This window comes from Apodemus sylvaticus, chromosome 4 (genome assembly GCF_947179515.1).
Source record: "Apodemus sylvaticus chromosome 4, mApoSyl1.1, whole genome shotgun sequence".
In the NCBI taxonomy this organism is placed as follows: Eukaryota; Metazoa; Chordata; class Mammalia; order Rodentia; family Muridae; genus Apodemus; species Apodemus sylvaticus.
Genome location: NC_067475.1, coordinates 148314397 through 148336296, shown reverse-complemented (window position 1 = coordinate 148336296; position 21900 = coordinate 148314397). Strand labels below are relative to the sequence as shown.

Below are 21900 nucleotides of genomic sequence, written 5' to 3'. Positions count from 1 at the left end.
CAAATTTCATGAAGTAATTGTTTTAAATAGCTGAGTAGTAGCTCATTGTGTGAATGTACCATATATTTTGTATTCCTCTGTTGAGGGCCATCTGGATTGTTTCCAGGTTCTCTTTAGTGGAGCATGTGACCTTGTTACATGTTGGAGCATCTTTTGGGTATTTTCTCAGAGTGGTATAGCTGGATCCTCAGGTAATACTATGTCCAATATTCTGAGGAACCAATAGACTGATTTTCATAGTGGTTGTACCAGCTTGCAATCCCACCAGCAGTGGAGGAGTGTTCTTTCTCCACATCCTTGGCAGCACCTGCTGTCACCTGATTTTTTGATCTTACCCATTCTGACTGGTGTGAAGTAGAATCTCAGGGTCCTTTTGATTTGCATTTTCCTGATTTCTAAGGATGTTGAACATTTATTTAGGTACTTCTGAGCAATTCAAGTTTCCTCAGTTGAAAATTCCATGTTTAGTTCTGCTTCCTACTTTTTGATAGGATCATTTGGTTCTCTGGAGTCTAACTTCTTGAGTTCTTTGTATATATTGGATATCAGCCCTCTAGGATTGGTAAAGATCTTTCCCCCAATCTCTTGGTTGCTGTTTTGACCTATTGACAGTGTCCTTTGCCTTACAAAAGCTTTGCATTTATTTTTTAATCAGAAAAAAAATATTTAATGTTTGAAGGGGTGTTTTCAAAATTTTGATATATCCGTATTATTTTTATTAGATATTTTCTTTATTTACATTTCAAATATTATCCCCTTTCCTGGTTTTCCCTCCAAAAATCCCTTACTTCATCCCCACCCCTTGCTCATCAATCAACTTCTGCATTCCCCTATACTGGGACATCAAGACATCAATACCAAGGGCCTCTCCTCACTTTGAAGTCCAAGAAGGCCATCCTCTCCTACATATGCAGCTGGAGCTATGGGTCCCTCCAAGTGTACTCCTTGGTTGGTGGTTTTGTCCTTAGAAGCATTAGGGTTACTGATTGATTCATATTGTTATTCCTCCTATGGGGCTGCAAGCTCCTTCAGCTCCTTCAGTCCTTTCTCTAGCTCCTCCACTGGGGACCTTGTGCTCACTATGTTCATAGAAGCCTTATTTATAATAGTCAGAAACTGGAAAGAACCCAGATGTCCCTCAACAGAAGAATGGATACAGAAAATATGGTACATTTATACAATGGAATACTACTCAGCTATTAAAACAACGAATTCATGAAATTCTTAGTCAAAAGGAAGGAACACATAGGCTATGTACTCGCTGGTAAGTGGATATTAGCCAAGAAGCTCAGAGTACTCAAGATACAATACAAAGACCAAACGAAGTTCAAGAAAAAAGGAAGATCAAATTATGGATACTTTGGTCCTTCTTAGAAGAGGGAACAAAAGACCCCTGGGAAGAGATACAGGGAGAAAGTGTAGAGACTGAAGAAAAGACCATCCAGAGAATGACACACCATGGGATCCATCACATATACAGTCACCAAACCCAGACACTATTTTGGATGCAAACACATGCTTGCTGATAGGAGCCTGATATAGCTGTCTCTTGAGAGGCTCTGCCAGTACCCAAAAAATACAGAGGTGGATGCTCTCAGCCAACCATTGGACTAAGCAAAGCTTTGCATTTTTATGAGGTCTCATTTGTAGATTCTTGGGCCTAGAGCATAGGCCATTTGTGTTCTGTTCAGGAAAATTTCCCCTGTGCCCATGTGTTCAAGGCTTTTCCCTACATTTTCTTCTATTACATTCAGTATATCTTGATTTATGTGGATATAATATATTCATGATATACTTGGATGTGGGCTTTATACAAGGAAATAAGAACAGATCAATTTGCATTCCTCTGCTGACTGCATACATGCTGACTGCCAGTTGAACCAGCACAATTTGTAAAAAAAAATGCTGTCCTTTTCCCACTGGATGGTTTTATCTTCTTTGTCAAAGATCAAGTGACCATAGCTGTGTGGGTTCATTTCTGCACCTTCAATTCTATACTATTGATCTACCTGCCTGTCATTGTACCAATACCATGTGGTATTTTATCCCTGTTGCTCTGTAGGTCAGGGATGCTGTTTCCCCCAGATGTTCTTTTATTGGTGAGATTAGTTTTCACTACTCTGGGTTTTTTGTTATTCAAAATGAATTTGAGAATTGCTGTTTTTAACTCTATGAAGAATTGGAATTTTGAGGGGAATTGCACTGTTCTGTAGGTTATTTATGGCAAGATGGCCATTTTTTACTGTAGTAATCCTATAAATCTAGGAGCATGGGAGATCTTCGATCTTCTGAGGTTTTTTTCAGTTTCTTTCTTCACAGTGTTGAAGTTCCTGTCATACAGATCTTTCACTTCTTTGGTTAGCCTAACATCAAAATATGTTATTTTGTTTGTGACTGCTGTAAAGGGAGTCACTTCCCTAATTTCTTCTCAACCAGTTTATCCTTTGAGTATAGGAAAGCTACTGATTTGCTTGAGTTAATTTTATTTCTGGCCATTTGGCCAAAGCTGTTCATGACCTGTAGTTCTCTGGTGGAATTTTTGTGGTCATTTGATTATACTATCATATCATCTGCAAATAGTGATATTTTGACTTCTTCCTTTCCAATTTTTATCCCTTTAACCTGCTTTTGTTGTCAAATAGCTCTAACTAGAACTTTAAGTACAATATTGAGTAGACAGTCAGATAGCCTTGTTTGTCCCTGATTTTAGTGGTATTGCTTCCATTTAGTTGCATATTGGCTACTGGTTTGCTGTAATATTGATTTTCCTATGTTTAGGAATGGGCCTTGAATTCCTGATCTTTCCAAGACTTTTAAGATGAAGGAATGTTGAAGTTTGTAACTATTTTTAGCATCAAATGAAATGATTATGTGGTTTCTTTTCTTTGAGTTTGTTTATGTAGTGAATTATGTTGATGGATTTCTGTATATTGAATTATCCCTGCATCCCTAAGATGAAACATACTTGATCATGGTGAATGATTGTTTTGATTTGTTCCTGGATTTGGTTTGCGACAATTTTATTGAGTATTTTTGCATCAGTATTCAAAAGGGAAATTGGTCTGAAGTTCTTTTTCTTTCTTGGGTCTTTGTGTAGTTTTGGTATCATCATAAATGTGGCTTCATAGAACAAACTGGTTAGTTTCTATGTTTCTATTTTGTGGAATAGTTTGAAGAATATTGGTATTAAGTCTTTTTTGGAGGTCTGATAGAACTCTGCACTAAACCAATCTGGTCCTGTTTGGTTGGGACATTTTTATTGATACCTTCTATTTCTTTTTTACTTTATTTTATTTTATTTTTATACGATATATTTTTTTATTTACATTTCAAATGATTTCCCTTTTCCTGGTTCCCCACTCCCCGAAAGTTCCATAAGCCCTCTTCCCTCACTCTCTTCCCCCATCCCCCCCTTCCCACTTCCCTGTTTTGGACATCATTTGATATGTGGATTATGACTTGGGTAATCAAAGCTTCTAGGCTAATATCCGCTTATCAATGAGTGAATACCATGATTGATCTCCCCAACCCCCCTTCTATTTCTTTACTGGTTATGGAACAATTTAGATGGTTTATCTGATCCTGATTTAATTTTGGTGCTTAGTATCTGTGTAAAAAATTGTCCATCTCATCCAGATTTTCCAGTTCTGTTGAGTGTAGGCCTTTGTAGTATGATCTAATGATTTTTGTATTTCCTCAGTTTCTGTTTTTATATCTCCCTTTTTATTTCTCATTTTGCTAATTTTGTTACTGTCTCTGTGCCCTCTGGTTAGTCTGGCTAAGGGTTTATCTATCTTGTTGATTGTCTAAAAAAAAAATAAATAAATAAATAAATAAATAAAAATCAAACAAAACAAAACAAAACAGCTCCTGGTTTTGTTGATTCTTTCTATAGTTCTTTTTCTTTCTACTTGTTTGATTGCATCCCTGAGTTTGATTATTTCCTGTCTTCTACTACTTTTGGGTGTATTTGCTTTTTTATTGTTCTAGAGCTTCCAGATGTGCTATTAAGCTGCTAGTGTATGCTCTCTCAGTTTCTTTTTGGCAGCACTCAGAGCTATGAGTTTTCCTCTTAGCACTGCTTTCATTGTGCCCCGTAACTTTGGGAATATTTGTGCTTTCAGTTACATTAAATACTTTTTCTTTATTTTATTCGATATATTTTTTATTTACATTTCAAATGATTTCCCTTTTTCTGGTCCCTCACCGAAAGTCACATAAGCCCCCTTCCCTCCCCCTATTCTCCCACCCACCACTTCCCACTTCCCTCTTCTAGTTTTGCCTTATACTGCTACACTGAGTCTTTCCAGAACCAGGGGCCAGTCCTCCATTCTTCTTGTACCTTATTTGATGTGTGGATTATGTTTTGGGTATTCCAGTTTTCCAGGCTAATATCCACTTATTAGTGAGTGCATACCATGATTGATTTTTTGAGACTGGGTTACCTCACTTATTATGATGTTCTCCAGCTCGATCCATTTGTCTAAAAATTTCATGAATTCATTGTTTCTAATGGCTGAACTGTTGTGTAAATATACCACATTTTTTGTATCCATTCCTCCGTTGAGAGACACCTGGGTTCTTTCCAGCTTCTGGCTACTACAAATAGGGCTGCTATGAACATAGTGGAGCATGTGTCCTTATTGCATGCTGAAGAATCCTCTGGGTATATGCCCAGGAGTCGTATAACAGAGTCCTCAGGAAGTGTCATGCCCAGTTTTCTGAGGAACCGCCAGACTGATTTCTAAAGTGGTTGCACCATCTTGCAATCCCACTAGCAGTGGAGGAGTGTTCCTCTTTCTCCACATCCTCGCTAACATCTGCTGTCTCCTGAGTTTTTGACCTTAGCCATTCTGACTGGTGTGAGGTGAAATCTCAAGGTTGTTTTGATTTGCATTTCCCTAATGATTAATGATGTTGAACATTTCTTAAGGTGTTTCTCAGCCCTCTGTAGTTCTTCATGTGAAAAAATCTTTGTTTAGTTCGGTACCCCACTTTTTAATGGGGTTATTTGTTTCTCTGGGTTCTACTTTCTTGAGTTCTTTGTATATATTAGATATTAGTCCTCTGTTGGATTTAGGGTTGGTGAAGATTCTTTCCCAATCTGTTGGTTGACGTTTTGTCCTTTTGACAGTGTCCTTAGCCTTACAGAAACTTTGTAGTTTTATGAGGTCCCATTTGTCAATTCTTGATCTTAGAGCGTAAGCTATTGGTATTCTATTCAAGAACTTTTCCCCTGTGCCCATGTCCTCAAAGGTCTTCCCCAGTTTCTTTTCTATTAGTTTCAGTGTGTCAGGTTTTATGTGGAAGTCCTTGATCCATTTGGAGTTGAGCTTAGTACAAGGAGATAAGAATGGATGGATTCGCATTCTTCTGCATGCTGACCTCCAATTGAACCAGCACCATTTGTTGAAAAGACTATCTTTTTTCCACTCGATGCTTTCAGCTCCTTTTTCAAAGATCAAGTGACCATAGGTATGTTGGTTCATTTCTGGGTCTTCAATCCTATTCCATTAATCTGCTTGCCTGACATTGTACCAATACCATGCAGTTTTTATCACTATTGCTCTGTAGTAATGTTTAAAGTCTGGGATACTAAATCCCCCTGAAGTTCTTTTACTGTTGAGAATAGTTTTAGCTATCCTGGGCTTTTTGTTATTCCAGATGAATTTGAGAATTGCTCTTTCTAGTTCTATGAAGAACTGGGTTGGGATTTTTATGGGGATAGCATTGAATCTGTAGATTGCCTTTGACAACTATGGCCATTTTAACTATATTAATCCTGCCAATCCACGAGCATGAAGATTTTTCCATTTTTTGAGATCTTCTTTGATTTCCTTCTTCAGAGATCTGAAGTTCTTGTCATATAGGTCTTTCACTTGTTTGGTTAGAGTCACCCCAAGATACTTTATGCTGTTTGTAGCTATTGTGAAGGGTGTCATTTCCCTAATTTCTTTCTCAGTCTGCTTGTCCTTTGAGTATATAAAAGCTACTGATTTACTTGCCTTGATTTTGTAGCCAGCCACTTTGCTGAAGTTGTTTATCAGCTGCAGGAGTTCTCTAGTAGAGTTTTTAGGGTCACTTAAGTATACGATCATATCATCTGCAAATAGTGATAGTTTGACTTCTTCCTTTCCAATTTGTATCCCTTTGACTTCCTTATGTTGTCTAATTGCTCTAGCTAGGACTTCAAGAACTATATTGAAAAGATATGGAGAGAGGGGCAGCCTTGTCTAGTACCTGATTTTAGTGGGATTCCTTCAAGTTTCTCTCCATTTAGTCTAATGTTGGCTACCGGTTTGCTGTATATTGCTTTTACTATGTTTAGATATGGGCCTTGAATTCCTGTTCTTTCCAAGACTTTTAGCATGAAAGGATGCTGAATTTTGTCAAATGCTTTTTCAGCATCTAATAAAATGATCATGTGGTTTTTTTTCTTTGAGTTTGTTTATGTAGTAGATAGCATTTAGGGATGTCCTTATCTTGAACCATTCCTGCATCCCTGGGATGAAGCCTACTTGATCATGGTGGATGATCGTTTTGATGTGTTCTTGGACTCAGTGGGCAAGAATTTTATTTAGTATTTTTGCATGATATTCATAAGGGAAATTGGCCTGAAATTCTCTCTCTTAGTTGGATATTTGTGTGGTTTTCGTATCAGCGTAATAGTGGCTTCAAAGAAGGAGTTGGGTAGTGTTCCTTCTGTTTCTATTTGGTGGAAAAGTTTGAAGAGTATTGGTGTTAAGTCTTCTTTGAAGGTCTGATAGAATTCTGCACTGAAAACATCTGGTCCTGTGCTTTTTTGGTCGGAAGGCTATCTATGACCCCTTCTATTTCTTTAGGGGTTATGGGTCTGTTTAGATGGTCTATTTGATCCTGGTTTAATTTTGGTAATTGGTATCTGTCTAAGAATATGTCCATTTCCTCCAGATTCTCCAGTTGTGTTGAGTACAAGTTTTTGTAAGCAGGCTGAGAAAGAAATTGAGAAATGACACCCTTCACAATAGCCACAAACAGTATAAAGTACGTTGGGGTGATTCTTACCAAAAATGTGAAAGATCTGTATGACATTTCCATTAAATTCTAAAAAGTCTTTAATATCTTTATTTTTTCTTTGACCAAGTTATCACTGAGTAGAACATTGTTCAGCTTCCACATGTATGTGGGTTTTCTGTTGTTTTTGTTGTTATTGAAGGACAACATTAGTCCATCTTGATCTAATAGGATGCAGGGGATTATTTCAGTCTTCTTGTATCTGTTGAGACCTGTTTTGTGGCCAATTATATGGTCAGTTTTGGGGTAGGTACCATGAAGTGTTGAGAAGAAGTTATATTCTTTTTTTAATATAAAATGCTCTATGAATATCTGTAAATCCATTTGGTTCATACCTTCTGTTAGTTTCTCTGTGTCTCCATTTAGTTTCTGTTTCTATGACATGTCCACTGATGAGAGTGGGTTGTTGAAGTCTCCTATTATTGTGTGAGGTGCAATGTGTGCTTTGAGCTTTAGTAAAGTTTCTTTTATGAACATGAGTGCCCTTTCATTATGTTCAGAATTTAGAGTTCTTCTTGGTAGACATTTCATTTGATGAGTATGAAGTGTTGAAAGTCAAATTTATTCAATATTAGAATTGCTACTCCAGCTTATTTCTTGGGACCATTTGCTTGGAAAATTGTTTTCTAGCCTTTTACTCTGAGGTAGTGTCTGCCTGTATCACTGAGGCATGTTTCCTGTATGCAGCAAAATTTTGGGTCCTGTTTGTGCATCCAGTCTTTTAGTATGTCTTTTTATTGGGGAACTGAGTCCATTGATATTAAGAGATATTATGGAAAAGTGTTTGTTGCTTCCTGTTATTTTTATTTTTAGAGGTGGAATTATGATTATGTGCCTATCTTCTTTTTGGTTTGTTAAATGATTGCTTTCTTGGTTTTTCTAGGTTATAGTTTTCTTCCTTTTATTGGAGTTTTCCATTTATTATCATTTGAAGTGCTGGATTTGTGGAAAGATATCATGTAAATTTGTTTTTGTCATGGAATACCTTGGTTTCTCCATCTATGGTAATTGAGAGTTTTGCTGGGTATAGTAGCCTGGGTTGGCATTTGTGTTCTCTTAGAGTCTGTATGACAGCTGCCCAGCATCTTCTGTCTTTTATAGTCCCTGGTGAGAATTCTTGTGTAATTCTGATAGTTCTGCCTTTATATCTTACTTGACCTTTTTACCTTACTACTTTTCATACTCTTTCCTTCTTTTATTGTTTTTGGTATTTTGATTATTATGTGACAGAAGGAATTTCTTTTCTGGTCCAATCTATTTGCAGTTCTATAGGCTTCTTGTATGTTCATGGAGATCTGTTTCTTTAGGTTAGGGAAGTTTTCTTCTATTATTTGTTGAAGATATTTACTGGCCCTTTAAGATGGAAATCCTCACTCTCTTCTATGCCTATTATCCTTAGGTTTGGTCTTCTCATTATGTCCTGGATTTCCTAGATGTTTTGGGTTAGGAACTATTTACATTTTGCATTTTCATTGACTGTCATGTCAATGTTTTCTATGTTATCTTCTGCACTTTAGATTCTCTCTTCTATCTTATATCATGTTGGTGATACTTGTATCTATGACTCCTGATCTCTTTCCTAGGTTTTCTAACTCCAGGGTTGTTTCCCTTTGTGATTTATTTATTATTTCTATTTATACTTTTAGATCCTGGATGGTTTTGTTCAATTCTATCACCTTTTGGTTGTGTTTTCCTGTAATTCTTTAAGAGATTTTTGTGTTTCCTCTTTAAGGGCTTTTACCTATACACCTATGTTCTTCTGTGTTCCTTTAAGGGAGTTATTTATTTCCTTCATAAGGTCCTCTATTATCATGAGATGATATTTTAAATCAGAGTTTTGCTTTTCTGGTATGTTGGGGGGTATCCAGGGCTTGCTGTTGTGGGAGACCTAGGGTTTGATGATGCCAGGTAGCCTTTGTTTCTGTTGCTTTTGTTCTTGCCCTTTCCTCTTGCTATCTGGTATCTCAGATGTTAGTTGATCTTGCTTTCTCTGACTCTGGCTTGTCCCTCCTGTAAGCCTCTGTTTCAGTACTTCTGGAATACCAGTTCTCTCTGGGAGGAATTTGCTTATAAAGAGCTGTGGCCCATGGCCAGCTCCGGGGAGCAGATGGTGATTGGAAGGATTCTGTCCCCAGTCATTCCTTTGTTCCCATGTCCTGATGTCTCTTGGGCCAGGATTTTGAGCAGAAATGGTGGTCTTACGGGTGCTCTCATGTATGTTTGCACTCTTGGGAGACTAGTTCTCTCCTAGAGCAACTCAGGTATGGAAAGCTGTGCTCTCAGGTGTGTCAGCACTCCTCAAGACTTGCTTTCTCCCAGTGGAATATGGGTAAGGAGGGCTGTGGAACAGAGTTTGCTCCAGAAGCAGCTGGAAACAGGAAGAATCCTGTCCCAGGCTACTCCTCAGTTACTGTGTCCTCTGGGCTCCAGGCAGGTCCCTTGGTGCAGAAGTGGTGGTCCCACCTGTCTTCACAGGTATATCAGAACTCCTGGGAGACCAGTTTTCTCCTGGAGGGTCCTGGGTATGGTGAGCTGTGACACCGGGTCAGCTCTGGGTGCAAATAGAAACTGGAAAGTGGAAAGATCAAATTCTGATTTCTTGTGAAAATTTTTACTACATCTACAAGAACTGAGTTCTTTATGTTGTCTTCAGAGGAGGAGCTGAGACTCATCATGACTAACACTCTACTGAAATTCCAGGGTTCTGTGGTAATAGAAGAAACTCTAATTTCCTTACCAAGTAAATAATATACACAAAAGTTAAAAGAATTGATAGGTAAACTGTAACAGCGCCTAGGTCCAAGACAAAGGTAGAGAAAGATCATTTGACATTGTTATCATGAAGGAAATGTTGATGCCAGCATTCTGAGTGATAGTATAAAGAAAAAAGCAGTAAAAGACTCAGGTATTTGCTTAATGAATTATAGCTTATTGTGAGGTCATGAGGTAGCATTGTGCATTATAAGCAGGCTGCAGAAAAGTCAGTGCTCCAACCTCACAACACCAGTGACAAAGGAAACAGCTTATATTGTCTCTGTGGGTGAGATGATTTCTAAAGGAATCTGAAAGTCTTAATTTCCCCCTTTTCCCAGTTATCACTGATCATTAATATGTAGCTTTCTTGGATATGCTGACAGAAAATTCTGTAAACAGAGAACTGCAGCACTTAATGGAGATGAGGATGTAAACTATGTGATTCTTAGCAGAGGGAGGGAGATCCTGAGCTTTCCCATATAGAACATCTATGTTCTCTGTGTCTCAAACAAAGAAATAAATAAGGAAGGGGAAAGAAAATGTAGATTTATTAAAAGTGAGAGGAAAAAAGTAAAACGTAAATTTTCTGGCATAGGAGTGGGCTTGGGCAAACACCATAGATTCCATTTGGGGATCCTGCTTATAAATTTAGGCAGAAGGAAGGGCCTACTTCAAGAGCAGGGTAATGTGCTGCATCTGTACTTTGATTGACAGTTGAGCTGTTATTCAATTTTAGACCATCTTCACCAGCACAACCTGTATAAATTAAGCATAGGTAAGCACCCCCATCATACATATACATGAGATGGTAAATAGTCAATCTTTTCAGAGGAAGAGAATTGCCCTCACTGTTCTTAATAGTACAGAATGAAACTTTACCTCTCTTTTAACAGCAAGTGCCAGATCAAAAATTATACACAGGAAGAGGTTCTGTGTATTGCCTTACACAGAAGAATTGTATTCCTCCAACAGGAGTTGCCCCCAGGTCACTGAAGTGTTTGTAGCTTCACCATTTTATCAGGATCTTTAAAACTAAAACTGCAGTTTCTTGTTACATTAATTGTAAATTTTGAACAATTAGAAGGACTCACTCTTCACTCTGAACAACAAAATTCAAAATGTTCATAGCTCAAACTCATGCACTGGATTCAATTTTCTGTGTTTGCTCTTTTATTATGAGCTTCTCTAAAAAGTGCACAAAAAATTCCTACATTTCTGTGATACTGTGGTATCATCCACTGTAAGGCTATTCATCCAGCCTTACAGAAATTTGTCTGGGTTTTTTTTTTAAAAAGCATATCTTTGATAATATGATTTATTTAACTCTTTAAATATGAAACAATAGTCTCAGAAGAAACAAACATAATTTTCATAAATCATCTTCCTTTCCCACCAAGTTAAATGTGAGAGGATGATTTCTTTTTCTGCAATACCCACATTACTGGTTTCATGATTGACATATATACCTTTGCAATCAAATTAAAATAAGAAAATCTCCATCTTACCAAAGAGTAGAAGTCTCTTCGATGTGAGAATATCCTGGAAACTCAGTAGGTACTGAAGCTGTTTGGACCTTTGGTTTTGGGGTTGTTGAATCATGATAAAAAATGAAATTCAGTGACTACATACAGAGGATGAGATTTGGAGAGAAATGTACAATAATAGTTGGGTGCTTGGGAGGGGTGGGGGAGAGAAGAAAGGGCCATGACATTTGAGTTAGACATAGAAAGCAGCTACATGGCTAGACAAGTATCTATGTAATCTGGAGGGGAGAATAAGAGGAAAAAGTAAAATTACTCAGTGTTGCACCTCCCAACTGAAAGTTGCAGTCTATAGTGTTGGGATAGTTCCTCTGATCTCTGCATAAGATGGAGGAGTCCCTTTTCTTAGCTGGGCTTCTTCTCTGATGTTTTGGGGGACCCCAATCCAGTCTCCTACCTGAAGAATGTCCCATAATCCTACACAAACCTCCAAGTTCAACTTCCTCTTTTTCACTCAGCAAGTACCTGGTATTCTTAGAATGAGTTTCTATACAAATGAGGCATGCACAGTCCTTTAAAGTATAGCCAATGATCACATTCACCCTCAAAATGCCTTCCTACTCTCCAAGGTTTACCTATATGTATATGGCCTTAGTAATCTCAAATAAAGTATATGTACACCCCCTCCCCAGACTTATTTCCAGCCAGACAAGTTTCCTGCAGACCCCACCCATTTAGGACGTCTCTTTATCTTCCCAGACTGGTATGCAGGGGTATAACCTGAAGAAGGAAATAGAAGAAGCAGAATCACAGTTGAATACCAGCTTTCATACCACAGCTCAAGATACCACAAAAAAATCACACCTAGGCTCTATCTAGCATCTGAAAATAAAACAGAGAAGAAAAATGTAAAGTTCTTCCTATCTTAGTCAGGACTCAGAAAAGTAGAAAGACCCACCAGAACCTCATGGTAGCTCATAGCAGGTTGGAAATGTGTGATAAAATGCATATTGTGTTATTAAACAAATAACAATCTCTTCTTTCTCTTTAGTGTTAAGTTGAACCCGACTGTCTCTCAGCCAGGCGACTGACCAGCCCAACTGAATTAACTCAAAGGGAGAAGGCAATGTCATGTCTCCACTGGTTCTATTTATCTAGGAAACAAAAGCTTTCCCTGCATAGACCTTCAGTGCTAGTATATTTTCTCAGCTTAGTTGGGAAACCAGGACAGTTTAGAAATGTCTCTGCCTGATTTTTCAGTCTGGGACAGAGTCCAAACATAAAACTTTCACAGTTATGATAGATAAGAATAAAAAGTGTGTGTGTGTGTGTGTGTGTGTGTGTGTGTACACGTGTGTACATGTGTGTAGGCCAGGAGATTAGCCATAGACATTGTGCTCTAGGGACCATCCATGTGTCATGCTGCACTCCTTCAAATCAGAGGAATGCTCAGGTCTCCTCCTCTGCAGCACTGGAATTACAGGCAAACTCCTACACATCCAGCTTTTCATAAGAGTTCCAGGGATCAAGCTTGAGATCTCATGTTAGTACTAAAACAGTAGGCTAATCAAAGACACAGGAATCCTACATCTAGAAGTCATGATTAGAACATGTGCAACTGTACATATAGTCCATTTGAAGAACAGACACATACAGAGAATGAGGGGTATCAAATCTTGCAGTGGATGATACTGCCAATCCACAAGTTAAAACAAGAGAGAGGAAGAAAGGGAAAAAAAACATGACCTCTGTTTCAAACAACCCTCTGGAAGAAACAACTGGAAGAAACATTTTGAATGCCATAGTCCTCTGGCTAGAAACCCAAGGAGCCTGCAGGGTTTCAAAATATAGAAAGACAAGTCTCCCCAAGATCTGATTCCCAGTTACATCAGTCAGTCCTCTGTGTGGTGTGAAAGTTCTAAAATGAAGAGAAAGGCCTGAAAAAAGCAGGGTCAACCACATTTTTAAATCCAAATCAATGGCCACACCACATAAAGCACTTAGGAGAATAATTAACTGTCTTCAGTCTTCCTTCCAGGTGATTGACATGACTATAGTGAAATTGTTTCAATTATTGTTATTCTTTAAAAGAAAAAAGATTCAGTTTCTATTTAGAGGAATATGGAATCTTTTAAAGAGAAAAAACATCAATATGTTTCAGTTTCTATTCCAAAGGAAAATAAATGGCCTAATTAATAAACACACTAACGAGAGACCTAGGAATAACCCAGATCGGTTAACAACTGTTTGTTCCCAAGCTGCTGTGTTAATTATCTGAAAAGGTAAATATTGATTATTCAATAGGATTTTCCTCCAGAGTCTTTAAGGTAAATGTGTTTGTATTTGCTGTAGCAATATAGTCTAGAAGACGAAGCCAAGTGTAGTGTACCCTGATTCTTCTTCCCAGACCTATGCTCTGAGAAATAAGGTTAAGACACAAAATATATAAATACTTTGGCCATATAGTTAGGCTCTTCTCTGATAACTTATCATAACTCATTTACTTTAACCTATATTCTGCTAAGAGGCTGATTACATATGCTCAGGTTTCATGTCTTATCACATCTTCCCTTCTGCCTGGCTCTATGTCAGAATTCTTTCTGCTTCCCAGATATCCCACCCTCTATTCTACCCTTTCCTATAGGCTATAGCTTTTTTAATTGACATGTGATGCAACCATACAATTCACAAGCTATTTTCTCTACAGCTGAGGATCAGTTAGAGGCTGCAAGAAAGATACACACATTGATGATGTTAAAGAGACAAATACGTTCCTTTATTCTCAAAGATTATGTACAATTCAGGAGCACTACTCTGAGCTGCTTGTCTTGAAATCTTGAAATATAAAATAGGAAGGTCCCAAAATGCCGAGTCAGCAAAGGTTCACTCTACAACCAGGTCTTCTCAGGATCCAGGAGAAGGCTTCAGGTCTCGTCTTCTACGAAGGCAGGTAATAACATTTCCCATATTGTAAACAGGGACCACACTACTTTGGAGACAGAAAGGAGTCTAGGGCAGCTGAACAAATTCTTCCTTGCCCTTGGACCATGTTGATCACATAAAGCTGCATAATGAAAAAGTTCCAAATCTTACCTCTCTTGTTGGTCCAAATCATGTTTCTGAAACTACAGATAGATAGCTGCTCAGTGTATATAGCTCATGCACATGGTGGTAGGAAAATGTCCGACAATTTTAGGTCATTTATTAGCCAAAGTGTATGTATGTTGCCTGTGTGAATCAGGATCCTGACTAGAAAATAAATTTATACTTTCAACTTTATAAAAATATTTTATAACAATAAAATTATAATTTATTAAATATTAATGTTGTAAAGCATTTTGATGTAAAATGTTAATACATAATAATAATGCATTTCATTTTTTTAGAAAAACTATTTTGAAAATATAAAAATATTTAAAATTTTCAGTATCTTGATTTTTGTTTTTAACATTTTGAAATCTGTATACTCACATTGCATAAATGACATTGAATTGAATTTTTTTATTCCTTATATCATATAATCCTGAATGAAAACAGAAAATATCTTACAGTAGGAAAAAAATACATATAATCTCCAGAGAAAAGTACTAAAACCCTGAAGTAATGATCTGGTTAACTTTCCCACAACAAAACATACAATTAAAAGGTATCTTTTGAGTATAAATTACATAACATTTTAAAGCACAATATTAAAAAGTCTTCATTTTGAACTTCAAACTTTGAGATAAACACACAAAATTTGCATGACTGTTCTAGGTCAGCAACAAGAACAGAGTTTCATTGTGGTATTCTGATGCTCACATGTCATCTTCTTTTCTTTTTCTTTTTATCTGATTTGAATTTTTTTCATTGCATGAGCACTATAGAAAATTCTATTGGCAGCCACAATTTTCCAAATAGTAGAAGACAATGAAATCTGCCATTGGATCCAAAGTTAAAGAGACTGCTTTTCTGTTCTACTACATGTGCCACAACCTGTGTATTTTCTGGCCAATACAATATCAGTGACTGCAAATATCTTGGTTACGTACACACCACAAAACACAAAGCCATTTACACTCAGCTGCAAGCACAACAGCTAGACAGGCAATAATAAAAGAATATCCAAAACTGTAGTTTTAAAGAAATATAAATATCCACTGATGCAATATACTCAAGCAATGTTTGTGCTACATTTTCTTTTGTATATTAGTATCTATTCCATATAATTATTATATTACATAATTTTATTGCCATACAATTATTATTATAATATCACATAAAATAGTGAGAAATTGTAGATTCTATAAAAATCCCATAGACCCTGTGGAGCCAAGCACCTGAATCTGAAATCATGCAAGAAATAAGGTATTGACTGGGGACTGGAGAGATGGCTCAGTGGTTAAGAGCATGTGATTGTTGTTGTTGTTCTTGTTGATGTTGTTTGTTTTTTGTGTTTGTTTTCAGATAACCTGTGTTCAGTTCCCAGAAACCAAGCCTTGGTGCTCCAGGGAACCCAATGCTCTGCCCTGCCTTCCACAGGCTGTTGTGGAATGTACACAAATATACACAATGGTACCCACACTTATACCCAAATGCTTTCTAAAATATAACAAACTAGTTACTACCTAGGATAAAGAACTAAAAAGATTATTTATTAACTATTTCTACTGCTTATTATACGTTTGGCTCAGTATTTTTTTTTTCACCTAGAAAAGCTAATTAGAGAACTGAAAGCATATGCCTTTTAAATATGCCGTTTGGAATGTTACGTCATTATTTATAGTTTGTTCATATAATTACACCACTTACATTGAGTATAAAAATACAGTTTGCATATAAAGAAACTGATATGGAGAAATTACAGTGTGTTTGTCATACCTGGCAAAAACTGGCATATTCCAGTTTATTTCTAAAATTGTCAATTCCTAAGAAAGATTAAAAAAATATATATAAACATAGACCTGAATGTTAAACCTTACTCAAAAATTCAAGAAATGAGAAACGTAAACCACAGCGTTGGGGACGCAGCTCAGCCAGTTAAGGCGTTTGCTGCCAAGTCCGATTCCCAGATTCACATAGTTCAAGACAATAGTCGATTCCCACAAACAGTCTTCTGAACCCTGCTGCACTTTGCTGCTAGGGTTGCATTCTACTATGTCTGGACAGCTTTCCATATCTCAGTACAAAATGGAGAACTCATTTTTTTTTAGCAGGATTTCTTCTGCTCTGCCTGAGGAACCCAATCTAGTTTTCTACCATTTTACCCTTTGGTCAGGTGTCTGCAGAGGAACTCAGAACCACTCAGTGGTGACTCCAACCCAGTCAGGGGCCTGCGCTGTGAGAGCCGCTGACCAGTCCTCAGAACTGGCTGCGCACTCTAGTCTTCAATAGGGAAATGATAAATGGCCATAGGGGATTGCTGCATACCATCAGACCAGTCAGCCACCTTTGGTTGAGCTGCACTGAACTCAGGAGCTGATATAGTCCATTTGCCTTGAAATTCCTCCCTTGGTCACAGCCTTCTTAGCAGCAGCCTGCTTCTCCTTCTCAAACTCCTCTGGATCTCTATAGAAGTAAAGATCAGGCATAATTCATTATGAGTGCTCATGGGAAATAGTACTACGCATGCGTATATTTCCTGGACCAGCATCCATCACATCAGACCGAGCTCCCTTGTTGTTGCATGGAAGGGCAATGTGCACATGATTCAGAGGAGATTCTTTGTTACACAGGGCAATGGTGGGCAAATGGACATAAGAGGCCTCTGTAAGGAGCTGGTGGTCAGCCCAGGGGGTCAGTCACCACTAGAAGCCATGGCTCTCTGAAGACTGCTTTGTTCTGGTTAGTGAGGGTCCCTGACGTGTAGCAGCCAGCAATTGGAGTGGCAGCAACAAATTTCAGCACAGCTCACTGGCCAGTCTTCCTGGAGGTGATGACACAGACCACAGACATCTGAGAGGTGTTCAGTGGTAGCGATACCCCAAGCTGCAAGCAACAGCTTTTCCCAGGTCTTCTTCAGTTTCATGATATAGATATCTTTCACTTTTCCCTTTATAGATGCACGGCTTCGTGTGAAAGTCAACGTTGGTGCCACTTAAGTGGGTTCCTGCGGCAAAGAATTTGAGGACATACTCCTTCTTCATCTGCAGGATACCACAACAACCAGACATTGTGTAAGTTTCTCTGTAAGTTACCAGCTGAATCAAGAACAACGTCGTATGGATCCGTCTCTGGGGTACAACCTTAGTAGAAGGGTGCAACAGACCTCCACATGTATGGTACAACATTTTTACAGCGACAAATATATGTGTGGCTGCATGCCAAAAAAAGTAAAAATAAATAAATGTCAAATAGAGAAAAACAAATCAAAGCAATACCAAGAGCCTATCTCTTACCCAGCCAATGTAAAACCTAAACAAAAGGACTGTGAGAAAGGACAAAGGCCCTCCTTACATCAGTGCTGGAAAGGAAATAACCCCAACCTTGGAAGAGGAGATTTAGGAATATCTAAAATAACTAAATATGTAGTTAAATCTTAAACTCGGTGACATGACTACTAAGTATATTTTTGAAGATACACCTCTAAAAATATGACAAGAAGATCATACACTATCATTGAAAAATTCAGAAATTAACAGGTGTAGTGGTGCATTTCAGTACTTGGGAGGCATATTTGTATGAGTTCTAGTCTAGCTGGTGAAACCCTGTGTCGAAGTAAAAAGAACCATGCATTTACCTGCAAGAGACTGTTTGAAAGGATTGTAGAGTGTCCGCATGATGGAAATATCTTTATTTAAAAATTCAGGAAATGGAGTATTAAGAGATTGTTCAATACAGTGCTGCCTGTGAAAATTATGTTTGTGGGAGACTTAACCATGCTGAAAACGTATAACTTGTGATTATTTTCTCATTCTTAGCAAATATTATTTTAAAATAATTTTTAAATCTTTTTAAAAAAAAATTTGCCGCATATTCTTTTTCCCCTTTTCTTTTTATTCTTTAATCTTTTTACAGTCCAGACATGTCATCCCCTCCGGGTCTTGTCCCTGACTGCTGCCCATCCCATAGCTCTTTCCCCCTGCCCTGTCTCCAAGACAATGTCCCCACCCCCAGCCCCACCCCACCAGATCTCCCACTCTCTGGGGCCTCAAGTCTCTCAAGGGTTAGTTGCATCTTCTCTCACTGAGGCCTGAGCAGACAAATCTCTGCTGCGTAGGTGTCGGGGCCTCATATGAGCTGTTGCATGCTGCCTGGTTGGTGGCTTAGTGTCTGAGAAATCTCGGGGCACAAGGTCAGTTGAGACTGCTGGTCTTTCCATGGGGCCACCCTCCTTATTCTTTACACTTGTGCTTTCCTTTTTATAAAAGTTTTCCTTATTTGTATACATTTCTGGCTATGTAAAATCTGCATTAGTTTTTAGAACTGTGGATTTTGGTGTACAAATAAAAAGCAGGCTGATCTAATGTTTGAGTGCTTTCTCATCAAAGCAATTGCCTTTCTGATAGGATCTCTCTGATGTAACAGGTCCCCGATTTACTAAGTAGCAGAGTCAGCAGTGTGCCTTTAATAAAGAGAAATGCCAGTACTGGTGCTCAGGAATCTGCATCTTCTGACAGCCCTGGGCTAATGCTTCTCCTCCTTGACAATATCTGTCTGTCTCCAAGGAAGGAACAAATTGCTGGTGCCTTTTATGTTTCACATAGAGTTTTGTTGTTATTAGTAGTAACTGCTAGAGCTTGAGTATTTGTTCGAAAGTGTCCCCCAAAATGTTGGAGAGTGGCTTTGAGGCATTGCAAAGGAGCAAGAGCAGGATTGGAGCTCTGTTTGTCTCACCTATGGTACAGTGTGAGGGCGCCTGGAATTCATTTCTCCCGAGTATTGATTTCTAATGGCTGTCTACCTACAGTCTGTGATTCAGTGAGGTTATTAATTTTGACACCTGGCTTCCCTTCTAAGAGCTATACATGGCTTTCCTTTTACAATATTATGAAGATACAAAAAAATATAGGATGCTCTTATACCCTTGCATTATGGCTCTGCATATGATATATGTCCGTAACCTCTAATTTGTCTCCATGCATTATAAATTAAGGTCTGATCTGATATTTAGGCAATATTACTTTAGCTCATTGATATCTACCTATTCATACATCCATCTACACATTTATCTTTTTATCCTGCCATATTCCTGTTAATTAAAACCATGTCTGAGTTCACTTATTTTGATGCCAATGTCACTGTCAAGTAGCCAGCAGAAAGTGTGAGCCGGAGTCACATGAAGACACTGCGGCACTTGAAAGTAACTTGGCTAAGGCAGAACAAGAGTTCTATATTCCCTTAAAAGACAGATGAATGACTTTATTCCATATGATCTGACATAAACATTTACATCTGTTAAACATATATCTTTTAAGAAGTCTGGCAGAATCAGATATGGTTCACAAATAATTTTATTATTACACATTTGCCTTATTTTCCTGGTACATATTGTATACTATTATTTCCAAAAACACACCAAGTAAAATCATATTTATCTTAGATAAATACATGCTGCATATTTTCAATAACATGAGAGAAGTTATCACAATAATTTAAAATCTACATATGGTTGAGGAAAAGTGCCAAAGTTGGGAACCAGCCTTGATATGGGTGGAGTATTTCCTGAGCTTCAACAGCACCCTGAGTTACTATAGATATTCATTCACATCTCTTTATCAAAGCCACTAGGAATTCTTTGTCTAACTCCATAGTCTATAAAAGATGCATATGCATACCAAATTCACTTCTAACTCCTGACATGCCATTGTAAAAATAATTCAATTCTAAGCACTACTCATATCTCCAAAGAAAAGTGAGGAGTCTATGTCAGTTCACAGGAATCCACCAGACTATGGTATATATTTCAAGAACAAAATAACAAATACTGTATTTCCACACCACACATCAGTCTTGTCACATTATTTTAGTTTATTTCTCATGTACTATATGTACTTTATACTCTTGGCTTGAAGACGAGGTGGCTTTCATAAGTTTTTGACTGAGAATAATTTTGATGAGTCTTTAATTCAACATACACACACAGCAAGGAGGAGGATGAAAAAGGGAGGGAGGGAGAGAGGGGGAGAGGCAGGGAAGGGAAGAAAGAAAAATTATTTAAGTAGTTAAATATTCAATTTTTGCTTATTTTCTCTTACTGTATATATTTTTAACAACAACAAAATACCCCACCAGTTATCTAATTAAATGGCCTTGCAATTAAAGCTTATTATTTTAACAATACTTTCAAAATTCAATTGGGTGCTCATTTTGACAGCATGTCTACTCAAATTGGAACTAGAGAGGGAAAGATTAGTGTGAGGTTTCTTCAAAGATGACTCACAAATTTCTGATGTTCCATTTTGCTTTTGAAATTACCTTGTGTAGTACCCATCTTCAGACATCCTGGTGAACAATGAAAGAATATTGTTTATCTTTACAAAGGAAGGAGATTGTGACCCTTGCTATGATGTGGGAGAACTTTGAAGGGTATTCTAAGAGACATAGCCTATCATATAAGGACAATAGTATATAATTCACTTATATTTAGATACCTACTTTAGTCAGATTCAATCAGAAAACATAATGATGGATTTCAGGAAGTGGGATCTTTTTGTGTGATATGTATGTCAGTTCCTCAAAAAAAAAAAAGAGTAGGTAAAGGGGCTATTGCTGGCAATATCTGAATTTGCATAATACCACTGTGCATAAAAGAGATAAGATGGTAAATTTTATTGTGAATATTTTGCCACAGATTGAAAACAATTTTTCTTTATTTAAAAAAAATAGTGCATGAATACAAATTCAAGTGATGGTCTTCCAATATGCTGACTCAAGGATTTTAAGTTCCTTGTGCTAAACCTATTGCACAGTCTTAGGAATGCCTATTTCTTTTTTCTTTTTTTCTTTTTTTCTTTTTTCTTTTTTTTTTTCATTTTACATTTATTTTTTTATTCAATATATTTTTTTATTTACATTTAAAATGATTTCCCCTTTTCTGGCCCCCCCACTCCACGAAAGTCCCATAAGCCCCCTTCCCTCCCCCTGTTCCCCCACCCACCCCTTCCCACTATTCTTTTCTGGTTTTGCCCTATACTGCTTCACTGAGTGTTTCCAGAACCAGGGGCCACTCCTCCTTTCTTCTTGTACCTCATTTGATGTGTGGATTATGTTTTGGGTATTCGAGTTTTCTAGGTTAATATCCACCTATTAATGAGTGCATACCATGATTGATGTTTTGAGAGTGGGTTACCTCACTTAGTATGATGCTCTCCAGCTCCATCCATTTGCCTAAGAATTTCATGAATTCATTGTTTCTAATAGCTGAATTGTGTATATATACCACATTTTGTGCATCCATTCCTCTGTTGAAGGATACCTGGGTTCTTTCCAGCTTTTGGCTATTATAATTAGGGCTGCTATGAACATAGTGGAGCATGTATCCTTATTACATGGTGGGGAATCCTCTGGGTATATGCCCAGGAGTGGTATAGCAGGATCTTCCAGAAGTGATGTGCCCAGTTTTCTGAGGAACCGCCAGACTGATTTCCAGAGTGGTTGTACCAATTTGTAACCCCACCAGCAGTGGAGGAGT

At 37.7% G+C, this 21900-nt stretch overlaps 1 pseudogene; it reads right to left on the bottom strand.

Moving 5' to 3' along the window:
• Positions 1–16561: 16561 nt before the first annotated feature.
• Positions 16562–17440, bottom strand: LOC127683740 (40S ribosomal protein SA-like; annotated as a pseudogene).
• Between the last annotated feature and the right edge of the window lie 4460 nt (positions 17441–21900).